Genomic DNA, 26276 nt, shown 5'->3' on the forward strand with positions numbered 1-26276 from the left:
AAACACTGAATTCATTATACTTAGGGTCAACAAGCCATTCTCATATTTAATTTGAACTTCTTTAGAAAACAGTCACAAAAAATGGGAGGCCAAAATAAATAATTTTATTCCAGTTTTACACTTACTAGTCTTCTATGGGCTCTGCAGAATACATTACTGAAGGATGCTTACCTGTTTGGTAAATTTTTTATCTAATCAACTATTTCAATTAGGTCTTTAAAAACTATTTGGTATCTGAATGCCTTGAAGATATATTTGAATCCTTTAAGCCATCAAACTCTTTTTCAAAAAGAGAAAAAACAGAAACTTTGAATTACTGTGTCTAAAGAATTCCAATTTGCTTTTTAAGTGTTCTTTGTAATCAATGGATTGAACCCAGCTTGAATTTGCCTTTTTGGGAACACATGTTAACCTAATTTAACCCCCAAAGGATATGTACATGAACTGTTAAAAGTGTATTTTTGACTTTGGGAAAATTCTCTCTTCCTTTCAGAGGGCAGTACACAGCCCTTTATTAAGGAAGGTTTCTTATTCCAAAAATAAGTTCCTAATAATTACCACCCATTCCTACTGTAATTTATTCTCCTTGGCAAGTGTTTGAAGCTGTTTTGTCAGAACAACTGTAACATGCCTTTGCAAAAATAGTCTGAATGGAAAGTAGATCCTTATATATCTATGTTTTTCCAGGGATTTAAGATGATCATGAACATGTTGGGTACAGAAGATGACCATAATATGACATGCTTTTGATGCTTGAACATTTTCTCTCTCCTTCTCTCTCTCATACACACATACCTCTTTCAGATGTATGCCTGCTATTTGGCTTACAAGTATGGTACTTCAAGGACTGAGTAACTTTAGCATATATAATTTACCAGGAAATTCCAATAAAGCTAATGCATGATGGTAATAGTCTAATACAGCTATAGTTGTATGAACACGATGCACTCTCTGTGAGAATCCTCTTGTCCATTCCAACTAGGGAGCAGTTGGAATCTTAGCCCTGACAGGAGAGGACTATGGGGATGAAAGCTGCTGAGAAGTAACCTCTCTACCCTATCACTTACTTGGATTCCATCACAAGTAAGCTACTGGGTATCTCCTTGAGAAAATTACTTAGAAGCCACTGCTGTGTATGAATTAAACATACAAAGAATTAACGTGCAGTTGTTGGACACGTTGGGAAAACGAATTTTAGGCTCCATGAAAACTGTTTTTTATTCATACCAGAGACAGTTTTTACTTCTAGAAAGTCTGTAAATAGGCTTTGCTCTACCATTTTACCTTCAGGAAAAGAAATTATGATCAAATAAATTTTCTAAAATTGCATATAGAGATTTGCTAAAAATAATTACTCCTATCCTCCGTAATCTGAAACTCATTTAAAAAAATAAAACATGTGTGACTTTATTTTTTGAAACCATCATAGACATTTCAAATACCAATGGGATCTTAACTACAGTGAATAGCACTTTTCGACTTCCTCTGCATAAATCTCCTAATACATTTATACACACTGTTGGAAGAACTGGCATGAAGTGTAACACTAAGCTGAGAAATACCAGGATCTATTCAGGGATGAAAGTAAGACCACAGTCATTATGCTTCCATAAGCAGTCAATCTCACCAACAACAATTGCATTGGAAAGAGAATTCCTGTTATTCAAAGGGACATGGCCAAAATCCACAGATGGGTACCTATTAAGAGAGTCAGAAAAATTCCATTCCTAAACAGCAGCAGGGTATCTTATTGCCTTTGACCTCTTATCTCTAACCCACAGCTTTAAGTACCCTCCGGGGTTATCACTGGCCCTCTCTTCTTTCTCTTCTTTCCTGTTCCAGAAAGTGCCCTGACCCTGTCTTGCAGCTCAGAGTTTAGGACACTGCTTTGCCCAGGCCTGATATTTGAAGGTTTCACACCTATTAGTGTTACTGCTCCCACTTACATTTTCCAGAGAAAGGCACTGATAAACAAATCTCAGCTAAACAGTTAAGTTACGGATATTGTTTTGGTTTCTCTCTCTTCTCCAGCAGGATCCTAGGGGTTATTTGGTATGAGGCATAGAGTAGGGGGTTAAAAATGTTTATTTAATTAATACCAATCTTTTTCCTCAAGTTAGCTCTTCTTGACCACAGATGATCTTGATCTTGGGCCTACAGGCTGGACCTTTCACAGGATGCCTAGCTGCTTAATCAGTCTTCTCCCTGGGATTCCCCTATCTCTCTGTGGAGATCCCTGAACATACATTCTAAGCAGTAAGTGATCAGATTTATGCAGGAATTTATAAAAGCCTCCTAACCTCTCAGGAACCTTCCCCTTTCATTTCCTCAACTCTAGTTCCCTGCATGCCCATACCTCCGATGTTCCTCAGCTTGGGTGTATGGTCTCCTAGGACCCTGCTATTCAAAGTGTAATCCTAGGATCAGCACCACCACCTGGCAGCTTGTGAGATATGCATCTTTCAGCCCCCCAGTATAGTGCTCCTGGGTCAGAGCTTCACTTCAACAAAACCTCCAGGTGATCTGCATGTACAAGTTTGAGAGGCACTGGACAAGGTGACAGATTCCTGTTTCCTGTCGATATTTTGGCTTCAGGCTATCAGAGCTCCTAAAATCTACCATGCATTCATGTAAAATGTTACTCCATGTGGAGAGAAAAAGCAAAAGTTATTGGATGGCTCTTCTAATTACAGTAGTGGCCTGAAACTTTTGCATGCAGCAGAGGTATCTGGAGGGATGGTAAAAACACAGATTGCTAGAACCCATCCCCAAAGTTTTCTGATACAGAAGATTTAATGGGAGCCTGATCATTTTTTAAGGTGGGGTCAATACAGGCATCTGCCACTGTGCCCAGAGATAATGTGTATTTTGAACTAGTTCCCAGGAGATACTGATGTTGCTCGTGTGGGAACCAAACTATAAGACCCATACATAGGAAGTTCTGGTTTCTCTCTGCATCTTCTCAGCCTACTCTTGAGTGTGTATCTTCAAATTGGCTCACTCTACATGTCTAACCATTCAGCCAATGGCCATCAGGCACACATTTAATGACTGGGACACAAAGTATCCATAGCCAAATTTCTCTTAGAATTCTATCTGTATTAATTTATATATATTTTATTTTCAAGGAAAACACTATTACAAAAACATGACCCAATAAAAAGTAGGGATACAAATGTGAGGGTGACAGAAGTGAGATAATACCAAAACTGCCAGGCCCAAAAGGGCATTTGCCCACTCCCCATGTAGAAGCCCCATGATACTGGGAGCGCAGCTGAATGGTCATCTATTTTGTGTTCCTCTATTCTGTGTTACCAGTGAACCATTCTACGTCTAAGGTTCAACACTATCAACTATGTGGGTCTAAATATCCCTAAAATAAAACATGCATTTAAAATGCTATTCCTGGAGAAATAAAGAGCTAAACTCCAAGAAACATTTCTCCAGTGATATTACTATCAGCTCTGTGATGTAGTGGTGGAAGAGAGATTTCAGGTTAAGGGAGTTCACCTGGAAACTCTCAAATCTCAATGCAAAGTGGAAATAAATGAAGACCCCCCAAAATGAGAATAAGCAAAGGTTATTCATTCAGAGTTTGTAATAGCAAGAGAGTTCAGCTACCATTACCTGTGTTTGGAAGATAATCCAAAGTAGCCAGGGGAAAGATAAAGCTTTATGGTGTGGGGGACGGGCGGGGGGAGGCTTCAGGTATGCCCCACTGAAGGCTGTAGGCATGGCAGAGGGCTAACTAGACGTGGGGTACCATATATGATTGATTTGGGGAACATATTTGGCTTTCTCTAGGTTGGTCCTGTGGTGGAAGCAGAAAGTAGGGCAAAAATAGGGAAGTTAGCAGCGACTGACCAAGGCCTAACTGTTCTGGACTGATTTTGCTGGAAAGGTTGTAGTTTGGCTTCTGGGGCATCTTATCTGGGTCAGAGTTCTATTGTCACATATAGTGTTGCCATTGCCCATTTGCATGTTCAGTCTTTCAACATACACCCTTGGCTTCTCAGCCTATGCCTGTCCCCAGCTTGGAACGAACTATAGTTAGAGAAATTTACAAAATTACTTTCCCTGATCGTTCTGAAGTCCACATGGAGACAAGTTTGTGAGGCAGTGGCCATGGGAGTTTTCTTTCTCACTTTCAAACATTTCATGAGAAGTATAAAACAGTGAAACTGAGATTCCATTCATCAGTAGAGAGAAGTTGCAGACCCCTTTGAGAATGTAATCAAGCGTATGAGCCCTCTCTTCTGAAAAATACACACACCCATCCCCATATCATATCTACTCAAGTGAAAGCCATTTTAGGAGTTAGGCTAATTCAGGGACCTTAGGTTAAGAACTGCTCTATATTTATGTTTATGTTATTGCGGATGCTTGTATTATCATGGAAAGTTATATTCTACTAAAAGGAATTCCCAGCTTCCTTGTGCCCATTTCAAAGTATCGTTCTTGCATTTTAAAAGAACAGCATATTTCCCTTCTTGAAGGCTCACTGTGTTAAGGCACTGCTAGTGAGGAGCTATTCTGTGTGGCTCAGCTGGTCAAACAGTCTGTAAATCGGCACTATCTTGGGAAAATGTCCATGACTTGGCAATACTCATCTTCACTGACCTGAGGGTGGAAAGGTTGAGGTTGGGGGAGATGAACTTTCTTCACTGACTTCTTTTCCTGGCTCATGCCAGCCCTGATTTGATCATAAGACTGGTATGAAAAACTGAGAATCTTCATTTAACAAATATTTCCTAAACTTCAACAGTGTGGCAGGTACTGTGCTAGGCCATAGACTGAATGCCATGCTGACAACTCCTAATCATTAATGGAAAAAATTACTCAAAATAAAATTTTAACTCAATAATAATCCCATCAATCTGGTTTACCACAGTTACTCTGCATTTTTCTGTGCCCCCTCCACGCTAAATCCCCCAAGCAACTAGGATGTACTCAGGGGATGCAAACTAATGGCAACATTAGCAACATATAATTAGAATAGCAACATATAATTAGAAAGGTAAAAACAATTTAAAACATTACTAAATACATTTCAAAGCCAAGTATTAACAGTTTTTGGATTATCCACCATCTGGGATTATGTATGTCTCACTTACTATCCATTAACGCAGATAATCAAGAGCTGAATGTATCTGCATGGGGCCCAGGTAACTCGCAAGAAGGCAGGGAGAGACAGGGAGGGAAACAGGAAACTATGAAGGAGCCATGAAGGGAAAGGGCAGTCAACTCCACCACATTCATTACTTTGAGAATATGGGTTTGGTCGGAAATCTAGAAGTCCAGCTCAAAATGACATAAATTACCTTTTCTACTAGTGAAAGCTAAATGGAAACAAAAGAGTTAAGGAGGGGATTGGCTGCTCCATTTTATCCCTGTCTGACAGCTAAATTTAACGCCCATACAACTTTACAATCAATTATATCTATGTGTATATAATATTTTTTTAAGGACAAATATATAATAACCAAGGAAAATGTATTTTTTAATGCACAGAAGATCACAACTCAATGTTTTAAAATAATCACACACAATTTCTGATAATGGCAAATACCATGCATTTATATCAATTTTTTGATTTTTAAAAGTACTACCACATTTGGACTGTAAACTAGTTCAACCATGGTGGAAGTCAGTGTGGCGATTCCTCAGGGATCTAGAACTAGAAATTCCATTTGACCCAGCCATCCCATTACTGGGTATATACCCAAAGGATTATAAATCATGCTGCTATAAAGACACATGCACACGTATGTTTATTGCGGCACTATTCACAATAGCAAAGACTTGGAACCAACCCAAATGTCCAACAATGATAGACTGGATTAAGAAAATGTGGCACACATACACCATGGAATCCTATGCAGCCATAAAAAATGATGAGTTCATGTCCTTCGTAGGGACAGGGATGAAACTGGAAATCATCATTCTCAGTAAACTATCGCAAGGACAAAAAACCAAACACCCCATATTCTCACTCATAGATGGGAACTGAACAATGAGAACACATGTACACAGGAAGGGGAACATCACACTCTGGGGACTGTTGTGGGGTGGGGGGAGGGGGAGGGATAGCATTAGGAGATATACCTAATACTAAATGATGAGTTAATGGGTGAAGCACACCAACATGGCACATGTATACATATGTAACAAACCTGCACATTGTGCACATGTACCCTAAAACTTAAAGTATAATAACAAAAAAATTTTACAAAAAAGTACTACCACATTTGATCTTGAAATAAGCCTGAACTCTATAAAAGCAAATGGTCTGTGGAATACATGCATTAGAACCACTTGGGGGAAAAATTCTTGCATGTTTCAGAGATACAAAGGTGATTTCTTTGTTCAGCCCCCAGTCTGTAATCATTGACCCAAAGAAGCTGGGCAGGAACCGGCATTTTACTGATATATCAACAAAGGAACATGGCGCAACCTGAGGTCACATTTCATCCAAAGGCAGATTATACAATGATATTATAACAACTAGCCCAGTGTTTTTTCTATTCTTTTATATTTTCTCTAATTTCCAAAGGATAGTTAATTCAGTTACGTATTTTTAAAATCGCCTCTCCACATTAACATGGAGAATCACAGGATTCGGAATGCATAGTATCTACTATTGCTATGTCATCTGTGTGGTAGCTGCGTTTTTCTGGGTAGAAGAAATGGTGCTTTCTGAAAGACTTATTTTGATGAATCGCAATCTGCTAGTTCATGAGTACCCCAGTTAAAATACAATGGTAATTACAGCTATAGGACCCTACAAGATTTACAGGGCTTCTTTTCAGGGAAACTCATTAAGGAAACTATAAAGAACTAAGAACTTACAAAGAAAAATTAATTGCCACTTTTGGTCAGCCAATTTTAGAAAGACTTATGAGGTCTAGAATTGTATTTCGGGCTAATGGAGAGAACAGAAACTCAGTGAAGTTTAGTTTACTGAGGGCATCATGGTTTATAATATGTTCATAAATTAATCTGCTCGTAAACCAACTCAAATATGAAGCAGCAGAACCATCACATAAAACACTTTAAATTTATTTTTGTCAACATACTCATTTCCTTTCCACATCAGCTACCAGTTACTGTGGCTGAGTTCTAGTGCTGAGATGCTCCAAATCCATGATCTCTTCTGAAGCACTGCTCTCTGACCATAGCCTCCTATCTCACTATCTTTCTCACTTTCTTAATTCTTTTACTGTCTGTGAATTAAGATGGAAACTATGTGGAGTTATTGTTTTGCTAATTTATAGGTTTTTTTTTTTTTTTGCAAATGGCGAAAAAGAACTTAAAAGTTTAACAAGACATACAATAAGAAGCAATTTTCCTTCCCAACCCAAATCCCTTCCCCAACAGCAAACCTACCTTCCCAAGGGTAGCCAATGTTCTTATACAACATACAGACATTTTTATGCAGGTATTTACCTGGTAAAAGCATAAACAGCTGGGAGGCAGAGGCGGGCGGATCACAAGGTCAGGAGATCAAGACCATCCTGGCTAACATGGTGAAACCCCGTCTCTACTAAAAATACAAAAAATTAGCCGGGTGGGGTGGCGGGCACCTGTAGCTCCAGCTACTCAGGAGGCTGAGGCAGGAGAATGGCGTGAACCCGGGAGGCGGAGCTTGCAGTGGGCCAAGATTGCACCACTGCACTCCAGCCTGGGCGACACAGCGAGACTCTGTCTCAAAAGAAAAAGAAAAAAAAAAAGCATAAACAGGAGCACATATTTTTAAATTTAACAATGATTGCTAAAATGAAGATCGTTCCAAATCAACATATATAGAAATAAATAACTTGTTCTTATTATGGTTGTGTAGTATTCCATAAGTGGATGTATAATAACTTAAATAGTCCTTTTATTTTGGGGACATTTAGGTTCCTTTGTTATTATATGTGATGTTGCATTGATTATCTTTGTACAGGTCTTTGTTCGTGTAAATATATCTTGGAAGCAAATTGCTTACTTCATGTTACCTCAGCACTTTAGTTTAATTTAGGATCTTTGATTACAAAGAATGGCACTGAGTTATTTCACACACAAAAAGGGGAATTTGGGAAAACTGTAAAGCAGTGGTTTTCAAAGTGTGGTCTCTAAACCAGCAGCATCAGCATCACATGAAAATTTGTTCAAACTGCAAATTCTTGAACCCCACTCACTCATACCTACTAAATCAGAAGCTCTAGGCAAAGTTCAGCAATCTGTACTTTAAAAAGCCCTTTGGGTGATTCTGATGCAAGCTCAAGTTTGAGAACCACTACTTTAAGAGTGTATAAGAGGATATAGTGTTGGGACGCTGCCAAGAACCAAGGAAGTTTTAGTGGTTCCTAACTTTTCTCTCTTTGGCTACAGGGAGGACTCCTTTCCCAGAAAGAAATTTTATTGTAATGTCATATTTACCAAAACTTTTCTTCATAGTTTATGGGCTTGTGAACTCCCCACCTAATAACAGAACACTCATCATTTTATTCCAGTTTTATTTATATTATTGATTCATCTGGTATTCATTTTGGTGCAAAACAGAGATATACATTCATGATTTACCAAAAAGCTAGTTAGTTCTCAAAACTGTATTACTGAATAATCCATTGTTCCCCTAATGAACTGAAATTCTACCTTTATCATAGTATTAAATTTCTATATGTATTGAGGGTCTGTTTCAGAATCTCTATTTTCTTTTACCTGTGAATCTGTCTAATTATGCAACAAATCCAAACTGTTATTATGATGGTATCTTTATAATACATTTACCAGTGGGTTCATTCCAGAACATAAATTAATCTGCTCACAAACTAACTAAGATAGGAAGCACTCCTGGCTATACTTAAATGCATATGTTTGAAAAATTATTTTTGAAATTTATTTTAATTTATGCTTTCATAGTTTTCTATAATTTATTTTTAGCGACAAGGTCTCACTCTGTTGTCCAGGCTGGAGGGCAGTGGCCCAATCATAGCTCACTACAGCCTTGAACTCTTAGGCTCAAGCAATCCTCTGGCCTCAGGCTCCTGAGTAGCTGGGAGTACAGGCATGTGTCACCATGCTCAGTTACTTTAAAAAAACATTTTTTGTAGAGACACTATGTTGCCCAGGTTGGTCTCAAACTCCTGGCCTCAAGCCTCCCAAAGTGCTGAGATTACAGGTGTATGTCACTAGGCTCAGTCCTGTGTATTATTTTAAACTATGTAAATGAACTACGTAAAATTTTTACATTTTCTCCAAAAGGAAACACTTATCAATGCATTTTTTCTGTCATTTATGTTTTGCTATTAAAGCACAACTGCTTTTAGTTTTAACTCCTTCCTTTATTTATTTTGCTGTTATTTTTATTACTTGAGACGAATATTTAATTCACACATTTTTATTTCTTTTTGTTTAGTAGCTTAAGAGTATAAAGCTGAGAATTTCTAAGAGCACTGTTTTAGTCAAAACCAATAGGTTCTAATCAATATACTTTACCGTTATTTTCTAGGAATTTTGTAATTTCAGTTTTGATTTCCTTTTAGTACAAGAGTAAAGAGAGTTTTATGATTTTCTGTGCTAGTTCTTTCTTGAGGGTTGTTTTCTACTTTTGGGATTAATTTCAAGTTTTGTAAAAAATGTGAACTATACTATTTCTACTGTGTTAAAATTTACTGAATATTTTTGTATAGCTACTTTAAACATTCTATGGATACAGTAATTTCACTCTGTTTACAGTACAGAGAGTTTGATATATACCAATTATATCCAACTGATTAAAGGTGAATAACTAGTTTCTCTGTACTCTTACTTTACAGTGAGTCTGCCTGATTTACCATGAATTACGAGAGGTACAAGTAGCTTACTACTATTGCATTCCTATGTATTTCTCCTTATATTTCTCATAGCTGTTATGTTATATAAATTCTGCTGTGATTTGGGGGAGGGGGAGGTACAATGATTAAAGAAAGATCTTCATTGTGAATTGTAAACTTCTTAACTATGAATTGTTCTAGTTTATCTCATTCAATGTGATTTGCTTTAAAATTCACTTTGTCTGATATGAACATCATTACACATACCTTCATTTCTGTTTGCTTTTCCTGCTATGCCTCTGCAAATTGTTTTGTTTTCAATGTTTCTGTTTCTGTTTCCTTTGCATTAGGAGTGATTTTCTTGTAACAGAATAGGGTTGACTTTATTTTATTTTTTAAAATAGACCTGACTTCCCCTTCGGACCATGATGGAATAACTGGGTATATCTCTACTGCTCTCATACGATAAACAGCTAGAAAACTGGACAAAATAAAGATAAGCAGCGCAGCACTGTGATTTCTGACATAATGGGGAAAAACCCCAGATGAATCCTGTGATCACTGGCTTTTTACCTGGATGTGCTTTTGAAACCACAGAGCAGGAAGGAGAAACCCAAAGCAGAATGCATTGCTCTTACTAAGTTTAAAAGACGCAGACTCAAGGCCGAGGAAAGTGTGCACGACATTGTTACCTTTAAAGGAGGAAGCCATGCAGAGAATAATCTCCAGAAATCTGCACAAGGGGTGTCCTTAAGTGTTTGCTAAATAGTAAGTTGTGCATATGAAGGGTAAACTTCTAGAAGGCCAAGCAAAGAAGAAATAACAGAAAACGAACTACTACACAGCAGTGGAAAAAATCTTCAAGGTTTTATAATGCTGGGAAATATTCATGTTCTGAACAGTCAAACTGAAGAGAGGTTAGTATACCCATGAAAAATTCAGTAGAACCCCGACAGGTGCCATCATGCCTTAGCAGCAGGGTTAAATTGGCCCTTGGGTAGAACATACATTAGAACTGCACTTTTAAAAAGTTTAAAAACAAGTATCAAAAATATCAAATAAAAAATCTCAAAGTAGTTTAACAGTCTGCCAAAAGTAAACTCAACATTTCTTTAAAGAAAGACTACAGATTCAGAGAAGTTGAACCATATAACATTTAAAATTTACAGCACTGAATTTTAAAAATCACAAATTATGTGAAGAAACGGGAAAAACAGACCAACCCACAACTGAAAAGGAAGGAAATAACGCCAGTTTATCACAAACTCTTTTTGAAGATATGAGATGCAGACTCATATCGTGAGGCCAGCATTACTGGCATTCCAAAACCTCACAAAGACACTATGAGAAAACTGTAGACAAATATTCACCATGAATATAAGCACAAATATTCTTCACAAAATATTAGCGAATAAATTCAAACCATATATAATAGGCATAGAGACTGGAAAGGAAGAAATAAAACTGTAAGTGCATATGACATAATTGTCTACAAAATCCCAAACAACTGTACAAAAACAAAACACTATTTAAACTAGTGAGTGAGTTTAGAAAAGGTACAGGATGTAAGGTCATTATATACTAGAAACAAATAACTAGAAATTGAAATGAAAATAACAGCATCTTTATAATAAACCCCATAAAATATTTAGGGATGAATATAAAAAATAAATGTAATAGTTATGTGCTGAAAACTATAAAAAAATAGATAATCACAAAACCCTAAATAGAAAGTTACACCATGTTTATTGACTAGAATAATCAATATTGTTAAGATTTCTATTTTCCTAAAATTGATTTTATAGATTCAATGCAATCTTAATTAAAATCCCTTGATTTCTGGAAAAATGAACAGGCTGACCCTAAAATGTGAATTGAAGAGCAAAGGACTAAAAATACTCGAAACAATTTTAAAAAGAAAAACAAAGTTGGAGGACTCATACTATGTGATATACAGAATTACTATAAAAGTCTTTAATTCAAGACAACATAGTATTGGTATTATAAAAGATGCCTAGATTGACAGAACAAAGTTTGGAGGTAGACAAACATTTATGGTCAATTGATTCTTGCTAAACATGTCAAGGAAATTCAATGGCAAATGGATGGTCTTTTTCACAAATGATGCTGGAATAACTGCACATCCACTACAAAACAATGAACCTCGTACTTATATTTTACATGACATACAAAAATTAACTCAAAATGGATAACAGGCCTAAGGGCAACGATTGTACAACGCCTTGAAAATAGGTAGAAGAAAATCTTGTGACACTGATAGGTAAAGATTTCTTAGGACATAGAAAACTCTAATAATAAAAACTAATAAATTGAATTTTATTAAAAATTAAAAACTTATCTTTGAAAGGTACCATTAAGAAAATGAAAATAGGCCTGGTGTGGTGGCTCACACCTGTATCCTAGCACTTTGGGAGGCCGTGGCAGGCGGATCACTTGAGGTCAGGAGTTCAAAACCAGCCTGGCCAACATGGCGAAGCCTTGTGTCTACTAAAAATACAAAAAAATTAGCCGGGTGCAGTGGTGGGCATCTGTAATCCCAGCTACTGGGGAGGCTTAGGCAGAAGAATTGCTTGAACCCAGGAGGCAGAGGTTGCAGTAAGCCTAGATTGCACCACTGCACTCTATCCTCGACAACAGAGTGAGACTCTATCTCAAAAAAAAAATGAAAATGAAAATACAAGCAACACATTAGGAGAAAATATTTACAAAATACCTACATGCAAAAAGACATTTCTTGAATATACAAAGATCTCTAATAACTTGATCATAATAATGCCCCCATTTTAAAAAATGGACAAGATATAAGAACAGACACCTCATCAAAGAAGTGGTATGAAAAGCAAATAAACATACAAAAAGATGTTCAATGTGATTATCAGGAAAATGCAAAAAACGGCAATGAGATACTACTGCATATCCATTAGAATGGCTTTTTAAGAAATGACAAAACCAAATCCTAGTGGTGACCAAGGATACAAAGTAATTGAAACTCTCATAAATTGCTGATGGTAATACAAAATAGCATAGCCATTTTGGAGAGCAGTTTGAAAATAATTTTGCTGTTTCTTATAAAGTTGAACATATATTTATCAAACAACCCAGTGATCTGTCTCCTTGCTATTTATCCAAGACAAATATGTTTACACAAACACCTGCATATGTAGATTTGTAATGGTTTTATTCTTAATTGCTCAAAACTGAAAAAACCCACAGGTCCTCCAACTGGTAAAAGAATAAACAAATTGTGGTATATCCAGAAACTGGAATAGTACTCAGTTAAAAAAAAAAAAAAAAAGAAATGAACTATTGATAGAGGCAATAATATGGATGAATCTTTTTTTTTTTTTTTTTTTTTTTTTGAGAGGAAGTCTTGCCCTGTCGCCCAGGCTGGAGTGCAATGGTGTGATCTTGGCTCATTGCAACCTTCACCTCCTGGGTTGAAGCGATTCACCTGCCTCAGCCTGCCGAGTAGCTGGGATTACAGGCATGCGCCTCCATGCCCAGCTAAGTTTTGTATTTTTAGTAGAGACAGGGTTTCACCATGTTGGCCAGGCTGGTCTTGAACTCCCAACCTTATGATCCACCTGCCTCGGCCTCCCAAAGTGCTGGGATTACAGGCATGAGCCACTGCGCCTGGCCCAATATGGATGAATCTTAAATGTATTATGCTAAGTGGAATAAACTGGAATTAAAAGGCTACATACATTTATATGATATTCTGGAAATGGTAAAACTATACAAGAGGCTGAACAGATCAATGATTACCAGGGATTGAGGGAATGACTACAAAGGAGCATAATAAAAATTCTGAAGTGCAGGAACAGCTTTTACATATTGACTATAGTACAAATGTATGTGTCTGCCAAACTATATTTCGATAAGCTTGACTTAAAAAATATGACCTATACAGGAAAATTAAGTGACAAAACCTTGAATGCTAAGTAATCACAAACAAAAATGGTAAATAGAGAATTTTTCGAAAAACCTATATTAATATAGTATTAAAGTCAAGTGAGAGGAAAAAATGGTGAAGTAGATAAATTCTCTATGACTGTACTCATCTCATAGAGCACTAAGAACGTAGTAAGGAAGAAAAGAATATTAAATATCTAATAGAAATATAAACAGGCACCCCCACGCACAAAAATACTGTATAGAATCCAGCATAAAATTTGTTCTCACATTCAAAATACAGATAAAGAGAGAACCTGAAATAACTAATCAAAGAGAGCAAAACTGTGTTCCATCCAGAATAGGAACATTGAAGAGGGAAGAAACAGTAAACTTCCTGCCAATTTGGTGGTACTTCCATTCTGGTCTTCTTCTTCAATGTACATGCTATTACTTACTATTCACAGTCCTCAGATGGCTGTTTCATTCATTCTGATAAGCTTTTTAGTTGCATTTAGTCAGATGAAAAGAGTAAAATGTGCTTGCTCCATCTTACTTGGAACCAGAACCTCTGTACTTGAATATTTTTTATTATTTTATTTATTTATTTTGAGACCAGGTCTCACTCTGTTGCCCAGGCTGGAGTATAGCTGTACAATCATGGCTTACTGCAGCCTCAACCTTTCAAGATGAAGCAATTCTCCTGCCTTAGCCTCCTGAGTAGCTGAGACCACAGGTATTCACCACGCCCTGCTAATTTTAAAATTTATTTTTTGTAGAGATGGAGTCTCACTATTTTGCCCAGGTTGGGCTTGAACTCCTGGGCTCAAGTAACCCAACCACCTTGGCCTCCTAAAGTCCTGAGATTGCTGGCATGAGCCAGGGCAGCCAGCCTATACTTAGATATTAAAGAGTCATCTGAAACTGAAAATGTCCAACGCCAAACTCTTGTTCCTCTCACTATCTTTCTTAACTTAGGAGACAGCAATCAACCCTCTAGTTGCTCAGGAGCCAAAAACCTTGGAGTCTTCATTGATTCCCCTTTCTCTCATACCCTACGTTTAATTCATCAGCAAATCCTGTTGTACCTTCAAAATACATTCAGAATCTAACCACCTTTCACCAACTATACTGATACCATCCTGATCTTTCATCTTGATACCAACATTATTAACACCATTATCTTTCACCTTGATTAACCAATCATTCATTTAAATTTAAAAATTTACCTTTTATTTAACTGAATAAATTTGATGGCCTAATACCACTACTGTTATATTATGGCAGTAACAAAAACAGACAAAAATCTCTGTCCTCATGAAGTTTATTTGCTAGTGGAAATTTACTTCTAGTGAAAAAAAAGATTGTTATTTAGCCTCTTAACTAATTTCCTTTCTGCTCTTGTCTTCCTATAGTCCATTCTAGTCACTGATTCCAGAGAGATCGTTTCAAAAGATAAGTCAGGCGACATCATGTCTGTCCTCAAACTTCTCTAATGGCTTATCATCTCAGAATAAAAATCTATGTCCTTAAAATGGCTTTCAAGATCTTACTCAACCTAGTTGTACCCTTTGACCTCATTTCCTACAGTCCTGCTCACTTTGCTTCAGCCTCGCTGGTTTGAGCATGTCAGTCATAGTTCTACTTCAGGACCTTTGTACTTGCAATGCCATCTGCTTGGAGGTTTTCTCCCCACAAAAATACATGGCTTGCTCCCATAGCTATTTCAGGTCTTTACTCAAATGTTACCAGCTCAGTGAGGCCTTCTCTGACCTCCATATTAAAAACCGTACTCCTTAGATCCCTTCCCTATTTATTTTTTTCCATGGTACTTATTACCGCCTAACATTACCTATATTTCATGTTCCCCTATTTACTATGTCCCCCACTATAACAGCAAGTTCGATAGGGCATGAATTTTTCTATGTGTTGCTGTATGTGGTTTTTTTTCCCCATTACTGTAAAATCAGTGCCTAGAACAGTACCTGGTATACAATGGATGTTCAATATATATGTGTTGAATAATTGTTCTTAGCTTTCTTTATAAAATCTAGTAGAAATTATGATATGCTAGAGTTGGATGTGACTTTAAAAACCCTCTATTTCTTGCCAGGCATGGTGGCTAACACCTGTAATTCCAGCACTTTTGAGAGGCCAAGATGGGGGGATAGCTTAAGGCCCAGAGTTTGAGACCAGCCTGGATAACACAGTGAGACACTGTATCTACAAAAATTTTAAAAATTAGCCAAGTGTGGTGGTACACACCTATAGTCCCAGCTACTTGGGAGGCTGAAGTGGGAGGATCGCTTGAGCATGGGAGGTTGAGGCCACAGTGAGCCATGAACAGGCCACTGCACTCCAGCCTGAGTGACAGAGGAGACCCTGTCTCTTTATTTAAAAAAAAAAAAAAGTCCTTTAAAACTGTCTTTGTCAGCACACACTACAGATTTCTGGGTGAGATGAGATAGTTGTTTTTACAACCATCACCAAGAATTCCTCTCCATCCATTTCCATGATCATTGGTCAGTGTGTTGTGCTGTCTTCCTACTGACCTAACCTGCCATAGATTGTCCACCTTGAATCATCTAGCAGGCCACTGACAAATGGGCAAATGAGGAAAAGTGATTTGTCCGGTCATCACTGAGACAGTGGCAGAACTGGGACTCACTTCTAATCACCTAACTTACAATACAGTATTCCTCCTTCCTTATGTCACGATGCCACTCAAAAATTTGCAGTGCTGAGTTGCTAGCTTCTATTATTTTTTTAATGAAGTGGGTTATTTCCTTTGACATGAGATGAAGTCTTCAGAAATAGTGGAGACCTAGAAAGAAAGTTATACTCACAAAGTTTCCTCAACTCAAAAACCCAAAATACTACATATAATCCATAAAATTCCTTATGAATTGTGAAATTCTTTATGGATTTTGGATTTATGAATTCTTCATGGATAATGGATCCATCAATGTGGATCCACAAATACTAGAATTACATCTATCGGTCATTTGGTACAAATGCTTTGGCATAAATTGTTTATAACATTATTAAGCTAAGGGATGAGGAAATAGTTTTAAAAAGGAAATGTTTGGTGGGTAACACTGAGGAAAGAGGAAAAAAGGAGTTGGAGGAAGGTGCTACAGAGATACTTCCTGACTCTACAAGTTTGCCTCATACTGGAATGGAGAAACATTTCTGCAAGCACCACCTCATGTCACTGAAAGGCATCTCTCCTGTAGAGCCACAGGATGGCACAGACTTCTGATGCTAGAATGAAAGTTTATTAACTATGGGAGACAACTCACTTAGGTCCTTTGTAATATCCGTGGTGATAACTTGATTACTTCAGAATTATTGTTCTAAGTCTTCATTATGTCATCCACCAACATGAATGGGTTTATATAACAAACATGTTTACATAGTATGACTGTGAGTATAAATAAAAGGTGATATTCAGCTCTGATGTTCAGGTACAAATAAATAAGCTATGTATGTATATGTTTTACCTTAAGGTGCCAAGTGACCTACAACTGATAATTTTTAAAAAGGCAATTCTCAGTCACCTTAATTTTATGGGAACTTGGTGGTTTTATTTTTCATCAGTAACTATTGGTGGAAACACACACAAAAAATAATACCCTTGATATTATGGAGGATAAAAAAATAAAAATTATAACAACTTTCAAAACATCAGAAAAGTGATTGTAAACTCAATTTTGCAAAGTGAGTTACAAAGTATATTTAGACTTATTAACATAAAAAGAGATAGTTAAAGTAACTGAAGTGGCTCCAGAAAGCAGGTCTCTTGACCCTAGTCCAATGCTTTTCCCACATTAACTCCCTCCTGAACATTTCCTTGGTCTCACAGTCCCCAGCTCCTTGGTTTTACTTCCTAAAGATGCCATCTAAGATCTAACAATAACCATTTCAAAGATAAGAACTAGTACTTTGGATTCTATCACCCCTCATCCTCCTACCTTGCCAATACCCAATCTTTGATAAAACATAGCATTAATTTCTCTATTCTTCATCATGGGCTACAACTAAAAAAGCATTTTAGGAGAAACTTAAGAATATTAGCAGGCTATTTCCACTACATATTGCTGCTCCTCAAACTCCATAAGACTTTTCATTTACAGACAACAACCCAGCAGCACTGGGAACAGAGATATGAACAAAACATGGCAGCCCTCACAGTTCTCAGCCACCTCCCTTGCAGTTGCCCCATCACATTTTATTACAAGCTCTAGTTCCTCAATCTCCTCAACTTCCTCCCCATCTACCAGGCCCTTCCTCCTGTCTCCATTTTCTTCCCTGACCAGTTAAAAGTCTATAGTCTATTACTTGAAACACTCAATTCCCTTTCCCTACAATCCAGCTGTTAACATCTATGAGGCGAAACTCCAAACCTGCAGGAGGCTAACTGTCCTTGGCACCCACATGAAGTTAACTCAGGTGCTCAGGGTAATCTCTCAAATATGAGTGCTCCTAGTATAAACTCTGCTAGTTCTCAATCTCAGTGGTTGCCCTCAACCATCTCTCTCAAAGCATTCTCTCTAGCTATCCTTAGCTCACTCTGCTTCTTTAGTGCCTATTTCAATTTTTCTCTGATAGCCTCAAACCTCCCAACCTGCCATTTCCCACCATCATTCTCAACACGTGGCCATGGTTCTTACTCAGCAGTCTTCAGACAGAACTCTCCCATTTTCCAATCATCTCACCTAGAAAATTACCAGCACCCAAGCCCATCTTTTCCACCTTCTGTCTTGAAAGTTGGAGATGAGTTCCCCTTGCTTAACCATTTATCTGCTAAATCTCTTCTTCAAATTAGATATATTCCCTGTGATTTTCAGACTAATATGTGTAGCTGCCTGGACACTGGACTTCATAACCTGGATGCCCTACAAGCAGTTGACACTCAAAATATCCAATGGTGAAATCATTTTATCCTCCAAATCTGCTCCTCTTGTACTTACAGCTGACAAAGCAAAAATCTGAATCTACTGCTCAACTCCTCTGTCTCCTCAGTCTCAACTGATGTCCTTGTCCCCATCCAATAATTGTCAGTCCATGGTTTTAAGCTTTCTGATCCCTCCTTTTCCTCCCCATTCTCATTCTAGTCCAGGTCACTGTCATTTGGCCTATTTGACTGCATTGCCCTTCTGTCTCTAGTCTGGCCTCTCTTCAGTCTCCTCTTCATACTACACCCTTAATGTGTCCCTGCAATTAGAATGTGATCCTGGGACACCCTTGTTTACAACCCTTTAGTGACTTGCTACAGCCCTGAGGACAGAGTTTAAACTCTTAACCGAGATGGTAAGGCTCTTCCTGGCTTTACCTGCATCTCCTTACCAACTTTCCAACTCCCAACTCCAGCCCCTCTAATCACTGTTTAGGTCGAAGTGTCAACTCGTTCTTAATCTCCATTTTCTCTCCAATAATCAAGTCTTTAATCTTTTGCACTCCTTACATTCAATAACATTTGTCTTGGTTGATAATACACAATATATGACAACTCCCTTCTTCCCTGGTCCCTGTGATAATGTACATTTGTCCAGGTCTTCTTCTACCTATGTTCTTCCTCTTAATAGAAATACACTATACAATGACGTATTACTAAATACCCAATGACTGTTTGCATGAGATAACTTTTAAAAAGAAAAATACAATGTGTTCATTCCCAAATGTTTATTAAGAATGTATCTATGCCAGGTGCTGTTCAGGGTGCTGGGGACATAGCAATGAACAAAATAAAGTCTCTGCCTTCCTGGAGCTTATATTGTAGTGGAGGAGCCAGAATGTTAATAAAGAAGTACTTAATAAATCATAAATGCTATTAAAAAAATAAAATAGGTAAGGGGATAGTGAATCATAAACAAAGTGAGGGAACAAGCCATGGGAACATCTTGGCATGGGTGGATAGAGATGTTAAAGAAGGAGACAGCAAGTACAAAGGCTCCATGGCAGGAACAGCTTGACGTGTTTGAGGAACATCAAAGACCAGTGTGACTAGGCACGGGTTTGGAAAATGAGGTTGGAGAGGTGGCCAGGGCCCATGTAGGGCCTTATAGGCCATAGCAAAGAAGGATTTTTGGATACTGTTACAAGTGCTATGGGATGCTCTTGGAGGGTTTGAGCAAGAAACTGTTATAATTCTATTTCTATTTTAAATGGGCCAATTTTGCTGCTGTGTGAACAGACTGTAAGGAGACTAGGATGAAAACAGGAAGACCAGTTGGGGGCATCTGTAATAGTTCCGATAAGAGATAGGCCTACAGAAGAGTGAAGTGGCCTGGTGGAACTGGTAACAAGTGGGGGTATTCTGGATATATTTTGAAGATAGGGCCAATGTGATTTGTTAATTTACAGGAGATGAAAGGGAAATAAAGGAATCCAGATGATTCCTAAGTTTCAGGTGGGCAAGTAAGTGGATGCTGGTGTCATTTTATTTACAGATGGGAGAAGACGGGAAACAGCAGTTTTTAGGAGAAAATCAATAATGCAGTTTTGGCCATTTTAAGTCAGCACAATCTTGCGGATCTGCAAGTCATAATTAGGCAGTTGGATATGTGACTTTAGATCTCAGAGAAGCACAGGTAGAGATATACCTTTGAGACTCATGGACTTGGAGATTATACTAAAAAGCCATAGGCCTATGTAAGATCACTTAGGGAAATAGAGAAAAGAAAAGGTCTGAGAACTGAGTCCTGGGACATGCCAACATTTAGGAGCCAGGAAGAGAAAAATGAATTAATAAAGGAGATTGAGAAGAAACAGCCAGTGGAAGTAGGGGGAAAATTAGAAGGGGGGTATTCAGGAAATGAAGTAGAAAGAATATATCACAAAAGAGGAAGAAATCAATGGTTTCAAAGATAAAAGACTGAGTAATGAAATAAAAATTGATAACTGCATATAGTAACATGGAATGAATGTGGTTAGGTGGAGTGGGGCAAGGTGCTGGGGGATGACAGGCCGAGAGTGGTGGATTTAAGAGAGAGTGGAAGTTGAAGAATTGGAAATTTTGCTGTCCCTCTACTCTTCTTGTAGAGAGTTTTGCTCTAAAGGGTGGTAAGAAATGGAAAATAGCTGGAGGGGGATGTGTGGTCAAGTTGGGGTGTTTTAACATGTGTTTCTTATTCCTTCAGATGAGATAAATCATAGCATGTTCATATGCTACAAATAATACAGTACAGGGGCGGGTGGTGTCACGTAGTGCTGGAGCTGCTGCGTAAGGGTATCGAAGTCAATGGCCAAGTCAATGGTATTGAAGAGGGAAGAAGTCCAGCAATGTATTTCACATATCCAGTTAAAAAAACTTTAGGGTTCAAAACAAAGCAAAACCAATTACCACTAATCTTGTAAACAATTTAAACACTGAAAAAGTTAGCAGAGTGAATAAAGTTTTTATACATATACAGAAAAAAACTTGCTCATTTCTCAAAAGGCCTTTCCCTTGAACCTCTGCAGAAACAGCTGATTCCTCAGCAGCATCATGAGAACAAACCAGTTAATGATGGTTAATAAAACTACAAGATTAGTGGCTCAGCTGTAATACAGTGTTGATGCATCAAATTCCCCAAAATAACCAATAAATTAAATGTTTAATACAATTAAAAATACAATAGAGATGAGAAAATTATGTAATAAGAAACGGATATAACTGCAGGAACAAATTCTTTTGAGTAGGAAATAGCAAGATCCAATGCTTAAGCAGAGGGATAAGGGTCAGTCTTGGAAGGGAGCGGAGAGATGCAGGAAGCTGTAAGGTCTGCTTGTGGGAATACTGAGGAAGTTCTATTCTCAGTGAAACAAGCAGCAAGGGCATAGCATGATGGAAGGGGAGCAAGTGAGGAAGGGCATTGTTTTGAGAGAAGTGTTAGACGTTTAAGAAGACAGGAAATATAGTAGGGTTGCTAGACAGTGCTAAGGTCCATTAGAAGCTAGAGAAAGTGAGTTCAGTAAGCATGGTTATATTTTTCTCCTGTTACTTTTGGCTGTTCACTTACAAGCATGAGTAGGGTTTGGGTGTTTCTAAGCAAGTAACAGGGAGAATGGGCAAGGGTTTTGAGAGGATAAATTCAAAGGAGTAATTAAAATGATAAAGCATGGAACAAGTTGGGGAAATGAGGACATTAGTGGAGTAAATGATAATGAAAAAGCAGTGGGGTAAATGAATTGGAAGTCAAGCAGGGGTTGGAGATAAGAGTGAAAGGATTAAGGTGACAAGTCAGAGAGGAGCATGCTTAAAATGAAGGCTCTTGAGGTGGTGTGGTCGCTGGAAATATGACCGTGAGAGTGAGTAGCTTGAGGTAAGGATGTCAAGGAATAACTGCAGAGTAGAGACAGATACTACCTGTTTCATAAAGAATACTGACTTTATGAGCCACCTGAAGGATAGAGGAATCTTTTCTACCTATCATCTAAATCATCTTTAGAAATTCAAATTGATGTTAATTATCAGACTATGTATATACAGACTCTGCTGCTTCCTAAGGTAACTACATTAAATGAACATACTTGCTGTGGATATTTTAGGTAAGTCATTTTCTTTTACACTTATAAATTCTGGGAGTTAATTATTATGTCCCCATTTTATAGACGAAGCAGTTGCAGTGCAAAGATGGCTAAGTAACTTGACCAACATTACAGAGCTATGAAAATGGTGGGGTCAGGATTAAAACCTAGGTAGGACTACCTGACCAGAAAACTGAAGACTTTTTCTGCTTGTTAATGATGCCTTCAAAGAAAGCCTAACTCTTCTTAAATATAATCTCATTGTTAAGGGCAAATACACCTTTCTCATTCTAAGGATTGTGGGATCTAGTCTTTCACTTCAAGACCTAGTTAAATCTAAATATTAAAATACTGGTAAGTCAACTTTAGATATAATTTCTGGATAAGCCGTTTTCATATTTCCACAGAATTGTATCAAAAGGATTCAGCAAGGTAATTGCAGTTGAGAACTTTTTAATTCTTTCCAAAGTAATCTGACTTTCTGACTCTGCATATTAAACATTATACTCAATTTTGGGGGGAAATCTACAGATAAGGCACAGATAAGCCAATCAGCTTAGAAATAATACTAAAATCTGTATAAAATAAATTGTCCATGTACCCTTTTAATCAAAATAAGATGACAGAGATTTAAATTTGGCCTAAGCCTTAAAATCTGGTTATATTACACCCAAAGGTAAGAAAAGCAATTACTTCTTATAAGAGCTTCTTGAAAATGGCAAATATTAATTTGATTATTTTAATGGATTGGTATTACTAAACATATCTTAACAAGTTATGGTCTTATCTGACCCTAACTAACAGGGGAAGTCTTAAGATGGAACACTTGGTAAGTTTTTCTCTGTCAAAAAATAAAAGGTAAGAATCAAGTGGCTGTTACTTTGGAGTACAGATAATTATTATTAACAGGATACATAAATGTGCAGATCACAATATGTATATTTTATAGGTGACACCTTTGCATTGCTACTTCCATAATGCTGGGAGCTTTTGCCCTAAATCATCTCCTATCTTTCTAGATCTTTCTGGTGGTCAAAGCAGCAGTGCAATCAGTGACTCCACACCATAACGAGAAAGACCCATCTCTGACTCCACTCAGCAGAACCACAACATCCAGACTAAAAAACATTTAAAAAATTTCCTTGGTGATAATTGCTTTACTTTTTATCCACAAAAAGTATCATTAATACTGACTTGTACACTTAATCTGCTTTAAATATTATAGAACACAAACTAAATAGGCATGGTTCCTCCCTTCTAAAGTTAAGAATCGAAACAATGATCTACGTTTTAAGGAGTCTATATAGAATCCAACTTGAATTTTACAGAATATCAAATTACTCAGGGGGGTTTCAGCTATTATGCTTGAGAATTCAAGTGATGAATTCCCTTAAAGTTGAGGTGTCATCTAGACAGAAGAAACAAAGTATATATTCATAATTACTGGAGGTCTTATGTTGGCACAGTGAGCTTCTATGAGTTTTATAGTGCCCAAATAAGTATTGCAACAAAATAAAGCTCATGCTGGCTTCTTTCCTTGTTTTCTATGACTTTCTTCCTATGCTGCTGACCATTATTAGATCACTTTCATTCTCACTGAATTTCAATGCATATAGCCACCATTTCTCAGGGTTTACAATGTATAAGGAATGGGGCTAACAGTGTACATCTAGTGACATATTTAATCCCCTAGTATATTATTATTAAAACAATAACATTAAAATTTTATTAATTTTAGATTTGAGAAAACTGTGGGCCAGAGAAGCCAAAGATAGCTAGTAAGATATGGAAAAGAGGATGCAAGCCTAAAGCATGTGAGCTAAACACTACGCCATATACCTTGTAATATTTTAGACTAGCAAAAAATATGGCCTAGAAAACAAAGGGAAGAATGTAGAAACTGGAAAGCTGCATGTTTCTCCATTTATGAAAACAATTACTCCATGTTATTTAACTGGGATTGCATTTGGCTGCAAATAAGAAAACAACTAAACGGTATCTTACATATAAAGTTTATTTTGTTTCCTGTAATCAAGCAGAAGTCTGAAGTATGTGACTGCTGGCTTTTGGTTCTGCAGCTAAAAGAGGTCATGGCTGAGGTCTCTGCAACTCTCTTTGGCATTCATTCAAAGTTGTAAAATGGCTGCTACATCTCCAGCCATCATAACAAAGAAAGAGAAAATGATAAAGAGGAAAGGGTGGCACCCACGTCAAGAAAGTAAATGTTTGACATAAATCCCCAGCAACCTGGAATTAAATATAATTGGCCCTAATTGTGTCACAGTGTAATCCTGAAGCTAAATGTAGCATCACTGAAAAAAAAAAAAGATAAAAATCCAAAACAAAAACACAACCCAACAAACTCCAAATCTATTTTAGTAAAGAAGAAAGCGTCGATGATATTAGGTAAATAAATAGTACTGTCTGCCACATTTGACTTCACAAGAAAGAAATTTGGTATGTTTGAGTTTCATGACAAATGATGTGCAATGCATCATATAAAAACAACTTTGCACAAGAGAAGATATAGTTAATCATTTTAATTTTAAAGTATAGAGAGGGTGATTGCCTACTAATAATCCATTCTGGCTTTATTATTCCTTCCTAAACTAACTACATGTAGTTAATCTATGTATATGTCCCCAGCATTATTCGAAAAAAGTCAATGGCATTCTGCTCTGGAGGTCAGTGGTTCTCAAACATAGCTTGCACCAAAATTATCTGAGAGGTTTTTTGTTTTTGTTTTTTTTTTTAAGATAACTGGGCCCTACCCACAGAGTTTCTGATTTAGTGAGTCTGGGGTGGTGCCTGATAATTTATATTTCTAATGAGCTCCCAGGGGATTCTAAAATTGCTGGTCCAGGGACCACATCTGAAGAATTACTGCTCTAAAGGTAGACACCAATTAGTTTAAGGCAAACAGTAGAAACTATCTAGGTCTGGGGTAGGCACGTGATGTCATTTGGCCCAACTGGACTAAAAGAAACTCTGTTACGTTGTACTTGGTGAATGGTTTTATTCTGTCTCACCAGTTTGGCTAGAACGAGAAAGCCTATAGCTCCAAAATCATTGTCAATCACTTTGTGATTACAAGAGAGTATGTCTTAAGAAACTGATGATGAAGTTAACACAGCGGAAATATGGCGAAAATCTTGGATCCTTAATTGAGCCTCTTGTGTCACAGTACCTCCAGACTTCAGCTAGTTTGAGGCAAGATATTCTGAAACTTGTAATCAAAAGCATCCTAATTAAGACAAAAGATAAACCTGAAGTTTAAATAAAGAACACAATTTTATTTTCTTTAAAGCAGAACATGAATAAATAACATCTCTATATAATCCAAAGCTCATTTGAGTTATTGGTTTAAAATATTCCTCTACACCATATTTTTACAATAACTGTTAACGAGTACCAAAATGGATAGTTTGATTTTTTCCCACTGTCTAGCCTCTACCTAATGAATAGTAAAAAGAAAGTGGAGAAAGTAGAAAGCCTGAATCATTTTATCCTGAGTGAATAAATAATTATCAATTAATTAAGTTGACTAAATGAAATAATTGAATTTTCTTGCTTTCTTATTGCCAATTTCGAATTTTCCCAATATAATCTCTACTCTCTGCCTCTCACTGCTATCCACAGAGAGGCCAAAGAAGAGAGGAAACAAAGAAGACTCAATTAAATAAAACAAACCGAATAACACGGTGATTTTAAATTTTGCAGAGTTCAGGGGTCACTGAAGCAATAATTTGTTGTTTAGGGAATCCTAAAGTTTTAATAAAATAGTATTTGTAATTAGTTATTTTTATTCTGAAAATTTTGGGGATGCTTTTTAACTGAAGATGCCAATGAATTTAAAACTTTAGAACCATGTAAGATGACCCGTCTTTAGTTAAGGAATGCAATAGGACAGAAAAGCGCAGAGAAAACAAGAATTGAGATGGCATGGAATTCAAAACTATGACTACTTATATACTGAAAAATAATTATAGAAGCTGTTTAACAATGGACACCTCCAGCAGCTACTTCCCTTCATCTGTTTGCCTGAGTACTCCGTAC

General features: G+C 37.2%; 1 protein-coding gene across 25 annotated transcripts in view; it reads right to left on the minus strand.

The window, feature by feature from the left end:
- Positions 1–26276, minus strand: part of TBC1D5 (TBC1 domain family member 5) — a 595437-nt gene that overhangs the window by 155543 nt on the left and 413618 nt on the right. The gene's annotated exons all lie outside the window — the stretch shown is intronic.

Source organism: Pan paniscus, chromosome 2 (genome assembly GCF_029289425.2).
Source record: "Pan paniscus chromosome 2, NHGRI_mPanPan1-v2.0_pri, whole genome shotgun sequence".
In the NCBI taxonomy this organism is placed as follows: Eukaryota; Metazoa; Chordata; class Mammalia; order Primates; family Hominidae; genus Pan; species Pan paniscus.